This window comes from Macrobrachium rosenbergii, chromosome 11 (assembly GCF_040412425.1).
Source record: "Macrobrachium rosenbergii isolate ZJJX-2024 chromosome 11, ASM4041242v1, whole genome shotgun sequence".
In the NCBI taxonomy this organism is placed as follows: domain Eukaryota; kingdom Metazoa; phylum Arthropoda; class Malacostraca; order Decapoda; family Palaemonidae; genus Macrobrachium; species Macrobrachium rosenbergii.
In genome coordinates this window covers 40448457-40461379 of record NC_089751.1, presented here as the reverse complement: position 1 = coordinate 40461379, position 12923 = coordinate 40448457, and the positions used below count along the sequence as shown (strand labels likewise).

Genomic DNA, 12923 nt, shown 5'->3' with positions numbered 1-12923 from the left:
AGATGGAGAACGGTTGGAGGGGCTGCTGGAAGTTCACTGGCACTGGAAGATGGAAGCTGGGAGTGCAAAAGAGAAGCCTGGACTAGTGGCTGAGGCTGGTAGATGGAGAGCGGTTGGGGGGGGGCACTGGGAGTTCACTGAACCTGGAAGATGGAAGCTGGGAGTGTAAAAGAGAAGCCTGGACTAATGGCTGAAGCCAGTGGATGGACAACAGTTGGTGGGCTGTTGGAAGTTTACTGGCACTGGAAGAAGAGAAGTCCAGACTTGTGGCCGAGGCAGGCAGATTGGCAGTGGTTGGGAGGCTGCTGGAAGTTCACTGGACCTCGAAGATAGAAGCTGGGAGAGCAAAAGAGAAGCCCAGACTTGTGGCCGAGGCCGGCAGATGGACAGGGATTGGGGGGCTGCTGGAAGTTCACTGGACCTGGAAGATGGAAGCTGGGAGCACAAAAGAGAAGGCTGGACTTGTGGCTGAGGCAGGCAGATGGAGAGCGGTTGGGGCGCTGCTGGAAATTCACTGGACCTGGAAGACTGAAGCTGGGAGCACGAAAGGGAAGCCTAAACTTGAGGCCGAGGCTGGCGGATAGACAGCGGTTGGTGGGCCGCTGGAAGTTCACTGGCCATGGAAGATGGAATCTTGGAGTGCAAAGAGAAGCCTGGGCTTGTGGCCAAGGCCAATGGGATGGACAGCAGTTGGGGGGCTGCTGGAAGTTCACTGGACCTGGAAGATGGAAGCTGGGAGTGAAAAAGAGAAGCCCGGATTCATGGCTGAGGCCAGAGGATGGACAGCTGTTTTACTGAAGATTAGGCCCAACAGCTCGAAAGCAGTGAAAAGTCAATTAAAAAATTATACAAGGAAAGAGACTGACCACCAAAAAATGACTGTGGAAAGAATAAGCTGATTACATATGTTTTTAAAAGTACAAGAACTCAATATATTCTCCTTTTGGTAAACAATAACTATTTTTGTAAAGTGAACATTTAAAAGAAATATAATTTTAAACATACAAATACATAGAAAATATATATAAGGTAACTAATTACTAATTAAGTAGTGATTTAATCCTTAAGGTCACTCTTGAAAATTTTCTAATACAGAGGCCCAAATAATACATGTCAGGGCTAAGGTTAAAATTACTGCTGGAAGTAAGCTATATAATAGCAGATTCTAAAAGATTTCAGTGAATCCTTAGCCTGGCATGTATTATTTGGGTCCTGTGTATTAGTAAAATGTTCAAGAATGACCTTAAAGATAAAATAACTGACTTAATTACTAATTAGTTACCTTATATATATTTTCTATGTATTTGTATGTTTAATATATATGTTTTTTAAATGTTCACTTTGCAAAAATTTTTTATTGTTTACCGAAAGGAGATTATATTAAGTTGTTGTACTTTTATAAACGTATGTAATCAGGTTATTCTTCCCACGATCATCTTTGGTGGTTAGTCTCTTTCCCAGTTTAATCTTTTAATTGACTCTTTCCTACTTCCAAGCTGTTGGGCCTAATCTTTTGTTAAACCTCTCAAATATTTACCCTTGTTTTGGTAGATCCACTAATTCTTCAACTGTGTTGGATTCCAGGTACATCTGTTCCTTTATAATCCCCATCTGTTAGTTACACGAGCTTTCTTGTAAACTTATTTGTATATTTCTATCAGTCTACTAAATAAAGGACAGTAAGTTGAAAGGCCTAGCAACCACTGCATGTGTCACATTTCCCTTCGTAGCTATTGCCTTTATACATACATATATATATATATATATATATATATATATATATATATATATATATATATATATATATATATATATATATATATATATATATATATATATATGTGTGTGTGTGTGTGTGTGTGTGTGTATATATATATATATATATATATATATATATATATATATATATATATATATATATATATATATATATATATATATATATATATATATATATATGTAAACTCAGCCTGCCTGAAAGGTTCCTTTAGGCCTCGGCCAAAGATTACCGGGAATGGCTGAATCATATGCAATTTTTTCGCTTCAATAATCTTGTTTAATTGTTTCTACCATTCCGTTTCCTTTTCCGAATAAAGCCAATTTCACGAAATGACTTCGGGATTCGCGTAACATTTAACGTAATTACTGGGAATTTCATTTCATTTCGATGATGGATATGAAAAGGTATACTCTTTAACCTATGCGAAACTATGTAAAGCGAATACTGCTTAAACTATCTAATCTATGTAAAATTATATGAGGCAAATACTGCTTAAACTAACTAATCTATGCAAAATTATATAGCGCAAATATCCCTTGAGCTAGCCAATTTATAGAAAATTATATAAAGCAAGTACTTCTTTTCATGGTAGCGATGAAGATGAATATACATAAAAAAGCCCAAATCCCTGCTAAATGACGCATTCTCAGGAGACTGCATTTGTGTCAATATGAATGCAGAAAACCTTTTAAATGCATTTTCCAGGACACTTAGTCCTTCTACCACAAAGAACAATCTTCATCTGTGATCTTATAAGAACAATCATCATCTGTAATCCTGTAGAACAATCAAGGATCATGGATCCTACGTCCTTACAAACGTAGGAAACTCACTGGATCAAAGATAACAAAATATTTGCGTGGGATCGCGAAAGATAAGAAGATAACGAAATAGAGGTCACCCGAATTTCTCGCAACAAACATTTTGTGAGGGAGCGTGGCTGTTACCTTGCAGATGAAAGGTCAAGGTTAGGAAAAAAATAATCAGGTTTGGTTTTAAAGGAAGAAAGGAGGGTTTGGCGTTATTCAGGGACCATGGTTACGACCATGGAAATCTTCCCTTCACTTGTATCAGGGTCCTGAGTTGTGTGAAGGTCACGTAGTGGCACCGACTTGTAAAGGTAGCCAAATGGAAGAGGTGGCCACCTTACTCGAATAAAGATTGACTGATTGATTGATCTGATTCGTTCTTAAAAACTGGCGTCATCCTCCGTAATATTAACATGGAAATCACATTATTAGCTGATGAGATTTGTCCCACGGTAACCGAAAGTCTTGAAAAAACAAGTAAAAAAGCGCCGAAGTTTCTTCGGTGCAATCGAGTTTTCTGTACATCGCATAATCAAGGCCACCGAAAACAGATCTATCTGTTGGTGGTCTCGGTATAATGCTGTATGAGTTGCGGCCCATGAAGCTTTAACCACGGGCCGGTGGTGGCCTGGCTTATAACGTTGCCAGATGCACAATTATGGCTAACTTTAACCTTAAATAGAATAAAAACTATTGAGGCTAGAGGGTTGCAATTTGGTATGTTTGATGAGTGAGGGTGATGATCAACATGCCAATTTGCAGCCCTCTAGCCCCAGTAGTTTTTAAGATCTGAGGACGGACGGAAAAAAGTGCGGACGGACAGCAAATAGTTTTCTTTTCAGAAACTAAAAAGGGGTGAAAAGTAGGCGCAAGCAATCATGTTCTATTAAAAAACTGATGAAATATTGAGGCAATTTGAGCCTAAGTTGAACAAGATAAAAGCCGAAATAGATTAGAATAAATAACTGCTCAGATAAAAGACGAGATTGCTATTTAAGCTACTTAAATGCAGGATAAATATTGCTAAAAAAATATGTACATCCACCCAAGGAAAATCTTTCCTTCTATCTATTAGAGTTAATAACAACAATTATGTTGGTCTTGTCCTTCCGCTAGTCCTATGGCCATTTATGCTTTTGCTGCAACAGAATAAGTTTCTTTCTAAACAGAGATTGTGATCGCTGTCTAGGTACAAAAAATTACGACGACATGGAAAGCAGTACCTTAGGACTGATAGGCCTTCTCAGTTGGTATCTGCTGTAGTGGTATAAATAATACAAGGGCACACGAACACACACACACACACAAAGAGAGAGAGAGAGAGAGAGAGAGAGAGAGAGAGAGAGAGAGAGAGAAGAGAGAATCTTTTAGAGCGACACGAACAATTTGGTGGAGTTAAGCCTTCCCTACCGACAGATCTAAACGTGCATTTTGAATCCTAAAGGCCTGTCCACAATAGGAAAAATTGTTTGGAAACAAGCTTTGCAAACTGTTTTCTTGGAAACTGTTTGTAAACAGTTTGCTATTAGCTTGGAAACTGCTTGCAAACAATGTTTCCTGTCCAGACCTCAGTTGTCGTCAGGATGCCTGTGTTGGCGCAGTAGTCTCTGTGTTTTACTTGCCAGTTTTAATGCACTCGAGGAGGGATTAGAGAGAGGAAAAGAGATGGAGGAGGAAGCTTTTCGAAAAAGGAGCCCGTCGTGCTGACTTGTTTCTGGCGGAACTGAAAATAGGTGGAACATATGCACTTGTACATATGTAAATATGAATATGTACATATGCATATGCACATACCGGTGTGTGCAGTATACACTAGTGGATCCAGGGGGTGGCACCTGGGCACGTGCCCCCCCATGAAAATTAATGACAAAATAATAATATTGAAGATTTACATAATAACATAAATGAGAAATATTAAAATAGGAAAAAAATCTGTAAAAATCTATAATATATATATATATATATATATATATATATATATATATATATATATATATATATATATATATATATATATATATATATATATATATATATATATATATATATATATATATATATATATATATATATATATATATATATATATATATGTATGTATGTATGTATAATATGAAAATTGGTGCCACCCCCATGAAATTTTTCTAGATCCGCTAGTGTATCCTAAGCAGTTCTAAAGTGTTCAAGTATATTTGTAACCGTACCAAGTGAGACTCATGGAAAAACCTTGATCTGTTTTTTAGCAATTTTTTTTTATACCTTTAGCCTCACTAACCTTTGACGTTGCAGTGTAACATAATCATTCAAATCACTCAATCACTGTTAAGCTCAATAATTGAGTAATTGTCGGTTAATGACTGAACTAGAAATTACAGTTTAATAGGATTGTGTTAACAGACCCGCAATGTCACTGATACTACCGTTGACATTACACACACACACACACACACACACACACACACACACACACACACACATATATATAAATATAAATATATATATATATATATATATATATATATATATATATCGTCTTTTTTTATCACTAACACCGTCATTCTAACTTACAGCTAGAAGTGCGTAGTAGTGATTAGCTTGAAATGAACTGGTATTCACGTCATCGTTATTTATAGCAAAAAAAAAAAAAAAAGGGAGTGCGTAAATAACTTACCTTGTTACTTTGAGGTCATGGCAGGCAAATTCCCTTCACAAATTGTATCTGAGTGACACGGGATTTTCACAACACGATTCGCTAACTTCGCAATATAAAATAATCACTTAATACAGTTGATAACTTTTCACAGTTATGGTAGCACTAAACTATACACTAGCTTGACTGACAGTGGGCTGCCAGGCGCCACGAAACATCAAAAACGGGCACTGTGTGGGTATCTCTGGAGCTTGGGCACTAGACAGCGATTCATTCAACGACCTGAGTGCTCAATGTGGGTTCACATTCTAACCCTTAGCCCTGCTAAACGTTTTGTTCAAGTTGCCATGTAGTATTTTTCTATTATTGTAGCACGTAGGTTTATGTTAAAAAAAAAAAACGATACTGTGCTACATTATCTGGAACTGGTTCCTACTTCCTAGGTCAGAAGTGAGCCGTATACTTAACGTTACTCTCGAGTTGTTAAAGGAAGATCCGGGACAACGTCGTGATAGTGGTAAACGCAGTTGCCAACAATGTAATTTGCCCAAGTTTCCCCGCGTTTTTTTCGGGTATTCCCCCCAAAACTATTCCCAGAATACGTTGACATTAATCTTATCAACAGAAGAGAACTATTATATAATAAATATATCCACAAATACTTAATATTAGACAGCAAAAGCGGACAACGATGTCCAGAAAAAAAGGGGTAATTAAGATTGCAGTTTTTCTATTGAAGTACTCTGCTGCCAGCTGCACGATTCACTGGGTATTTATTGGGTTAGATTTGTTCTTTACCATTCGTTTTAATTGTCCTTTAAATAATTTTACATAGTACCGCGGACCCGAAAAAGCCCAATTTAAAAGTCATATAGCCTAAGAAAATGATTAACTACAGTTGCAAAATGTTGCGATTGTTTGATAAGACAGGAAGTACTGTCATTGCAAAGTAATGGAATCATGCAGGCATTATTTGCCTTTGGCCTATGATATAAAGGTAAATACACAACCACAGAATTATTATCTTATATATATATATATATATATATATATATATATATATATATATATATATATATATACATACATATAAACATACATACACATAATATATATATATATATATATATATATAATATATATATATATATATATATATATATATATATATATATGTATACACATATATACTGTATATGCATACATATATATACTGTATATGTATATACATTCTAACAGGTTGCCCAATTAGAATTAGTCCAGTTATGCACGTGTTTCATGTGGCATACCCTGTAGTGCATTACAGTGAGGTCAAGATCACGCATAGAGGTCATAGACCACAATACTTATTTGAGCTTGACCATAACTTTTGAACCATGCGCGAGATTTGTGCCGATGTGCAAGTAAGGTCAAGCTTATGGTCATATTTACAGGTCAAAGACCGGATAGGAATGAATTTTTGACCATACATTTCAAGAGACTTCTTATTAGCATGCATATTCCACTAATAAAGACAATAGTCAGGGTAAGGTCAAGGTCGGGGTTATGTTTTTTTTGACCTTTGATGTGCAGGCATGACCTTCACTTTGATCTCACTCTACTTATTAGATTTATGAGTAATTTTTCCATTCTAAAAATGAAATATCTATCTCTTGAACTCTTAGAGGAAGACTTTCTGTTTAGAATGAATACGTCACTGATAAAGCTGATATACAGTGTGAGGTCAAGGTCAAAACATGATTAGAGGTCAAAGGTCAAATAATAATATAAACTAATCATAACTTTTGAACTATACAAGCTAGAGACTGCATATTTAATAGGTATAATTCATAAGCGAAGCCCATGTGCCGAGGAAGGTCAAAATTAAGACAAGGTAATCCTCTGGATGCGCGCATACATTGTAGCTAAACTTTAACCCTTACAGTATTTGATACATTTGAAAATTAATTGAAAACTGAGCTCTGTAATTTCAAATACAGGCTTACTAATTACTAATACTATTATTTTCCTTCATTCACATGGATATATACATTCGAGAATAGTATATTTTACTAATTACAGAATTGGTACATTAGTTTTGTGTTATCTTCTTTGCCCCCCCCCAAAAAAAATATCTTGGCCCTACCCAGGCACCCCACTGACAGAATGCCAGCTACGCCACTGGTTTAAAGATGGCTAGTCTCCTTTGATGTGTCAGGATTTCAAAGTCCTTTTTTGGTACTGAAGGGTGAGTTAAGTATATCTTAGTTTAACCAGACCACTGAGCTGATTAACAGCTCTCCTGGGGCTGGCCCGAATGATTAGATTTATTTTACGTGGCTAAGAACCAATTGGTTACCTAGCAACGGGACCTACTGTACATTATAGCGAGAAATGAATTTCTACCACCAGAAATAAAATCCTCTTATTCTTCATTGGCCGGTCGGAGAACGGAACCCGCTCGTCCAACGAGGAACTAGTCTGAAGGGTGAGAAAACTGTAATTATTCTAGGGCCCTCTGAAAGTATTTGTCATCCTTTGAAAATCGTTTCCCCCGATAGGCGCTCGACTGCTGTTGACTATTATAAAGACTGGGAACTTTGTAAAGTGGTATTTACTTGTTTGTTGTATATTTTTATTTACTTGTTTGTTATATGTTTCACTTGTTTGTTTTATATTTTAATTGTTTGTTATGTATTTTCATTTGTTTATATTCACTTTTGTTTTATATTTTAATTGTTTGTTATATATTTTCATTTGTTTATATTCACTTTTGTTTCCGTCTAAATTGAAGTCAGCCCACTATGTTTGTAACGTCGGTTTTTTTACGTGATTTTTTTTTTTTAAATTCTGGAGTACTATGTTCATGAATAATTTGGAGAATTTTCTTTCTAAACCGATTCGCGATTTATAATACAGGGATAGATTTCATTCTCTATCATTGGTGGCGTGTTGTGTTGTTTAATACTAATCTATGTTTTTCTTTTAACGATTTGAATTATTGAATTATGATGATGTTATACTATCGAAACAATTGCCAGCAAATACAATACACTGTTACTGTGGTTTCACTCGACAATGTTTATAACTGAACTCTATTCCAAAAGTAAAATATTATGATACTGTAATGATGGAAATCCTTCATTCAATTTAATGACAATACCCTACATAATTATTGGTGGACTGGAAAAACGAATTGGTTTTCATGTTATCAAGACGTTAAAATAACCAATTGAAATTGAGGTTTCCTGTAATCGAGTGTGCGTACGCAAGTGCGGAAGTGGAACCAAGTGCGTAGTTGGGTAAGCCCAAATCGCACAGTTCGAGACGTGTATGACGACTTGAGAGGGAAAAGGAATGTAGCTCCCCTTATTTTCATTTGAAATGCCGTATTTTTCCCTTGTAAAAGGGAACCAATATAAGAACCAGTATAGAGTACCTGTACAAGTACCAGTTTAGGAAACAGTTCTAACATTTATGGAAGGAACACCAGGAATAAGTTGTTTACACCATGTATCCTCCTACTAAGAAACATTCAACAAACCGCGGGAGTCAGCCTTTCCCTCAACCCTAACCAGAAATGAAGATTCGTCCGTCTACGACGTCACATACCAGTTCAAGCTTAAGAGTAGGCCTGGGTTTATTAACCTAGGCCGGTGTGTCACACTTGCATTAGCCTATGCCCAGGATTGAATTGTTATGCATAGGCTAGTCTGAATTAATTGTCTTAAAATGAATGGTAGCCTCCGAATGTAAGTCTGGACAACTGGCATATCAAGCCACGAACAATAATAACAACATTATTATTAAACAGTTATTACAATACTGATGTTAAGACAGCTGTGAATATGTGTAACGATACAAATGCAATACATTACATATGAAGGGAAAAGTAATAACACTTACAAAACCATAACTCAAAGTCTTCTATTGCTTTTAGCCATCACCTGCTATAGATAATTTCATTACTCATAGTTGAGAACTTATTCTTCTCCTGCTAATAATATTCAGTGCGACGCACGCCGGAGTGATATCAGAGGAAGCGTGTGCAACTTCAGGAAACCCTCCGTCTTTTAGTTCTGAATGTACAGTGACGTTTGTTATGTTTACTCCTATGCTGTTGAGGTGTTTTGAGATTATTTTGTGTAACTTATAGGAATGCATCCGGTTGAAGGCGCTTACAACGAAGGCCAGACACATCATAGCTGTCTCTCTCTTTCACTCTGTATATATATATATATAGATAGATATACATATGTATATATATAATTATATATATACTGTATATATATCTATATCTATATATATATATATATATATATATATATATATATATATATATATTATATATATTGTTTCCAAAGAACATTCATAAGTATGACTGGAAAAAGAAAATGGCGAGGTAAAGAGGAGGAGGTTGATAGATTATGAATTAGTGCAGAACACATATGGAAGATCAATTTGGTAGATGCAATTGTGAGAAGAAAATTAACGGAAGGTATTTGATCTTTACTTGTCTTATACCGGGGAGGACTGGGTGGAAATTTGGCTGCAAATGTAACTATTACCAGTGATTTTCATAAGGAGTAAGTGGGAAGAGCATGGATGGAATATGGGCTAGGTTCAAGACAAGGAGGGGGAAGGGGTAGATGGGGAATATGTAAACAAAAAAATGACAAGAAAAGGTTATTGGATTTCGGGGGAGTGTTTGTGCAAGTAAGCACAGTAAGCTGTGGCATGAAGCTTATTGAAGTTAACCAGAAAATAACCTGAGGTACATGTGGATAACAGAAGGAATCATGTGAAGATATACAGGTGAATGGATAGGGTGGAAAAGAAGACGTATAATAAAAGTAGTGGGTAGCAGGTGTGAAAGAAGTTTGGGAAGAATAAGGAGTTTTGCTATGCAGAGTACAAGCAGAGGGAAAGGTAAATAAACAAAAGACCCCCAAAATAAATTTTTGTAAGGAGCATCTGGATGAGGGAAAGGTCCCGAAGGAATGGGTAGGAGGAAATTGCTCCAGTTTTTGAGAGTTAAGGTGATAAAGGAGACTAATAATTACAGAGGCATAACGTCACTGAGTGTATTATGGAGGGTATGGCAGGAATTTAGCTGACAAAGTGAGGCCGATGGCAGTATGGGGATCAAAGGTTTGTTGTGAAATGGCAGTGTGAGAAGTTTGAAATTCAAATGAGTTTTGTTTTTATTCAGACCAACTGATTCCACTAGGAGAAAAGGTCCCACTGAGATAGCTGTAAAATGCGTTATCAAATACATAGGTCCTCCATCAAATCTACGACCCTTTATAAATTGTCAGGGCGCGTCTATTTACAAATATAAAGAATCTTCTGGTCACCTTTTATTTATAATGTTTGTCACTGTGATTTGAATTCTTTAGCGATAGCGAAAATCCATCGCTAATCTGCCGCTATCTGTACCATAGCTATTGTTATCATAATCGCTGCCAACTGTTTATCGGCAGAGTTGTGCAATATTGTCATTGTAACTACATTCTCTATTTTTATATGACCATGAGCAAATAAAAAGTATATGATGATGATGATGATGATTATCATTATTGCTTCCAGCTAAATCGCTAAAAATATGTAATCAAATAGATTTAATAAGACGTCTACGACGCATTTGCAAACTGTCATCCGTAGCACACACGCCTTCGCCGTCGTCCGACAGTATTAACAAATAGGACGATATGGGCAACGGCATCTCGCGACGTCATCCGGATCTGTCTGTTCGCTTCTGACTCAATAGGCCCAGACATCTGGCTGACTCACTCACTCACTCACTCACTTGCACTTCACTTGTCTTCGTCGGTCTTCAAGTGCTGAGCTGAGTTAGCCATTTGTGAAATGTGGCTAAAATGACGTCAAGTATTGGGACGCAAGGACTGCGAGACAAAGATTACGGCTGCGAGTTGTCATGTTTCAAGACTTACTTGATACGACGTCACGAAGTCAAGAAAATCAGCTCTCCAAGGTGTGATGTTTTATGGCTTGCACGATAATCTTGACTACTTTTCCATTAAAACATGGGAATGCCACTCGGTCCTTGTTGTGTTTCATTTTTTAAAAATACCGTGTAGATATTTTTGTTTGTATATGCACATCTTTATGTGTTTACTTAGTGTGCAGACACAGGAACATTTACTTGGTATGTATGTATATTACGATCGTTCTTTGAAGACATAGTTCAGAGCCTCATATACACCGATATTTCTTACTGAATCCAATTAACAGTGTTCATCAACTAGTGAACTCAAATAATTCTTTTGATATCTATTCAAACCTTTCAATCGAGAAAACATGTCTCCCAATATTTTCCGTTCCATAAACTGCGGTTCTACATTTTGTGAAAAAAAGGTCATTTTTTTTCCCAACAAAGCCTCAAAAGTCTGAGGCAAGCACATCACGAGTACGTCATCTTATACAAATTTTCGAAGGCGGCCATGAGCCTAGATGCATTATCTGGCAATCTCAACGATTATGTTAGGGTTTCTGTGTATCTTTAATGAACCCATCGACTGCAACCGAGTTTAAGTGTGAGCACAGATGTATATCTTTTGCTGATCGCAATGTTCGTGACTGACTTTCTCTCTCTTTAATGAAATCAACTGTAACCGAGTTTAAGTGAGAGCATAGATGTATCTTTTGCTGATCGCAATGTTCAAAAGATCGCAATGTTCGTGATTGATTTTCTCTCTCATTAGTGAAATCAACTATAACCGAGTTTAAGTGAGAGCATAGATGTATCTTTTGCTGATCGTAATGTTCAAAAGATCGCAATGTTCGTGACTGATTTTCTCTCTCATTAATGAAATCAACTATAACCGAGTTTAAGTGAGAGCATAGATGTATCTTTTGCTGATCGCATTGTTCAAAAGATCGCAATGTTCGCGACTGATTTTCTCTCTCTTTAATGAAATCAGCTGTAACCGAGTTTAAGTGAGAGCACAGATGTATCTTCTGCTGATCGCAGTGTTCAAAAGATCGCAATGTTCGTGACTGATTTTCTCTCTCATTAATGAAATCAACTGTAACCGAGTATAAGTGTGAGCACAGATGTATCTGTTGCTGATCGCAATGTTCGTGACTGATTTTCTCTATCATTGATGAAATCAACTGTCACTCGAGTTTATGTGACTAGATATATATTATAGGCCAACGCAAAGTTAGTGTTTGATTTTTCTTTTTCTCATAAACGAAACCATGAAGTGATTAGGAATGTATCATATGCTCATTGCAAGGACCTTGTGTGAAGTTTCCTTTTTATTCATAATTTAATGCTTTCTGTAACAAATTTATGGCTTCTAAATACGTAAATCAAGGCATATCTGATAACCTTTGGCAACTGTGTCGAAACAAAGGTAGTCTCCTTTTCCTTTTGATAAGGTTCTCTGTGTACGAAATTTTTTTTAATGTAAACCAAAGGTCAGGGAGGCATTTATTAGGTGTAAATTTTTAATTTTAGAGGACCTTCCGTGTTTCATTCACCTTCCCGGTGTTCGAGACCAATGGGCTCGACATTAGTCTTTGCTGACCTTGGGCGATGTTTTTATTTTAGTGGCTGGGGAGACTGGAACTTCGAGTTTTCGGTGGTATAATTTTTATTCGACTTTAGTTTGCCTGTATAAGAATTTTTAAAGCTGTTTATGTACTTTACTTCAGATATTATGTGACTCAAAGGTAT

General features: G+C 36.5%; 1 protein-coding gene across 4 annotated transcripts in view; it reads right to left on the bottom strand.

Annotated features, from left to right (window-relative positions):
• LOC136843347 (transient receptor potential channel pyrexia-like) overlaps positions 1-5725 on the bottom strand; it is a 67053-nt gene extending 61328 nt beyond the window's left edge. For all 4 annotated transcript variants that reach the window (XM_067111641.1, XM_067111642.1, XM_067111643.1 and 1 more), the window contains exon 1: positions 5261-5725. The gene's annotated coding sequence lies outside the window, so the exon portion shown is untranslated. The remainder of the gene's footprint in view (positions 1-5260) is intronic.
• Between the last annotated feature and the right edge of the window lie 7198 nt (positions 5726-12923).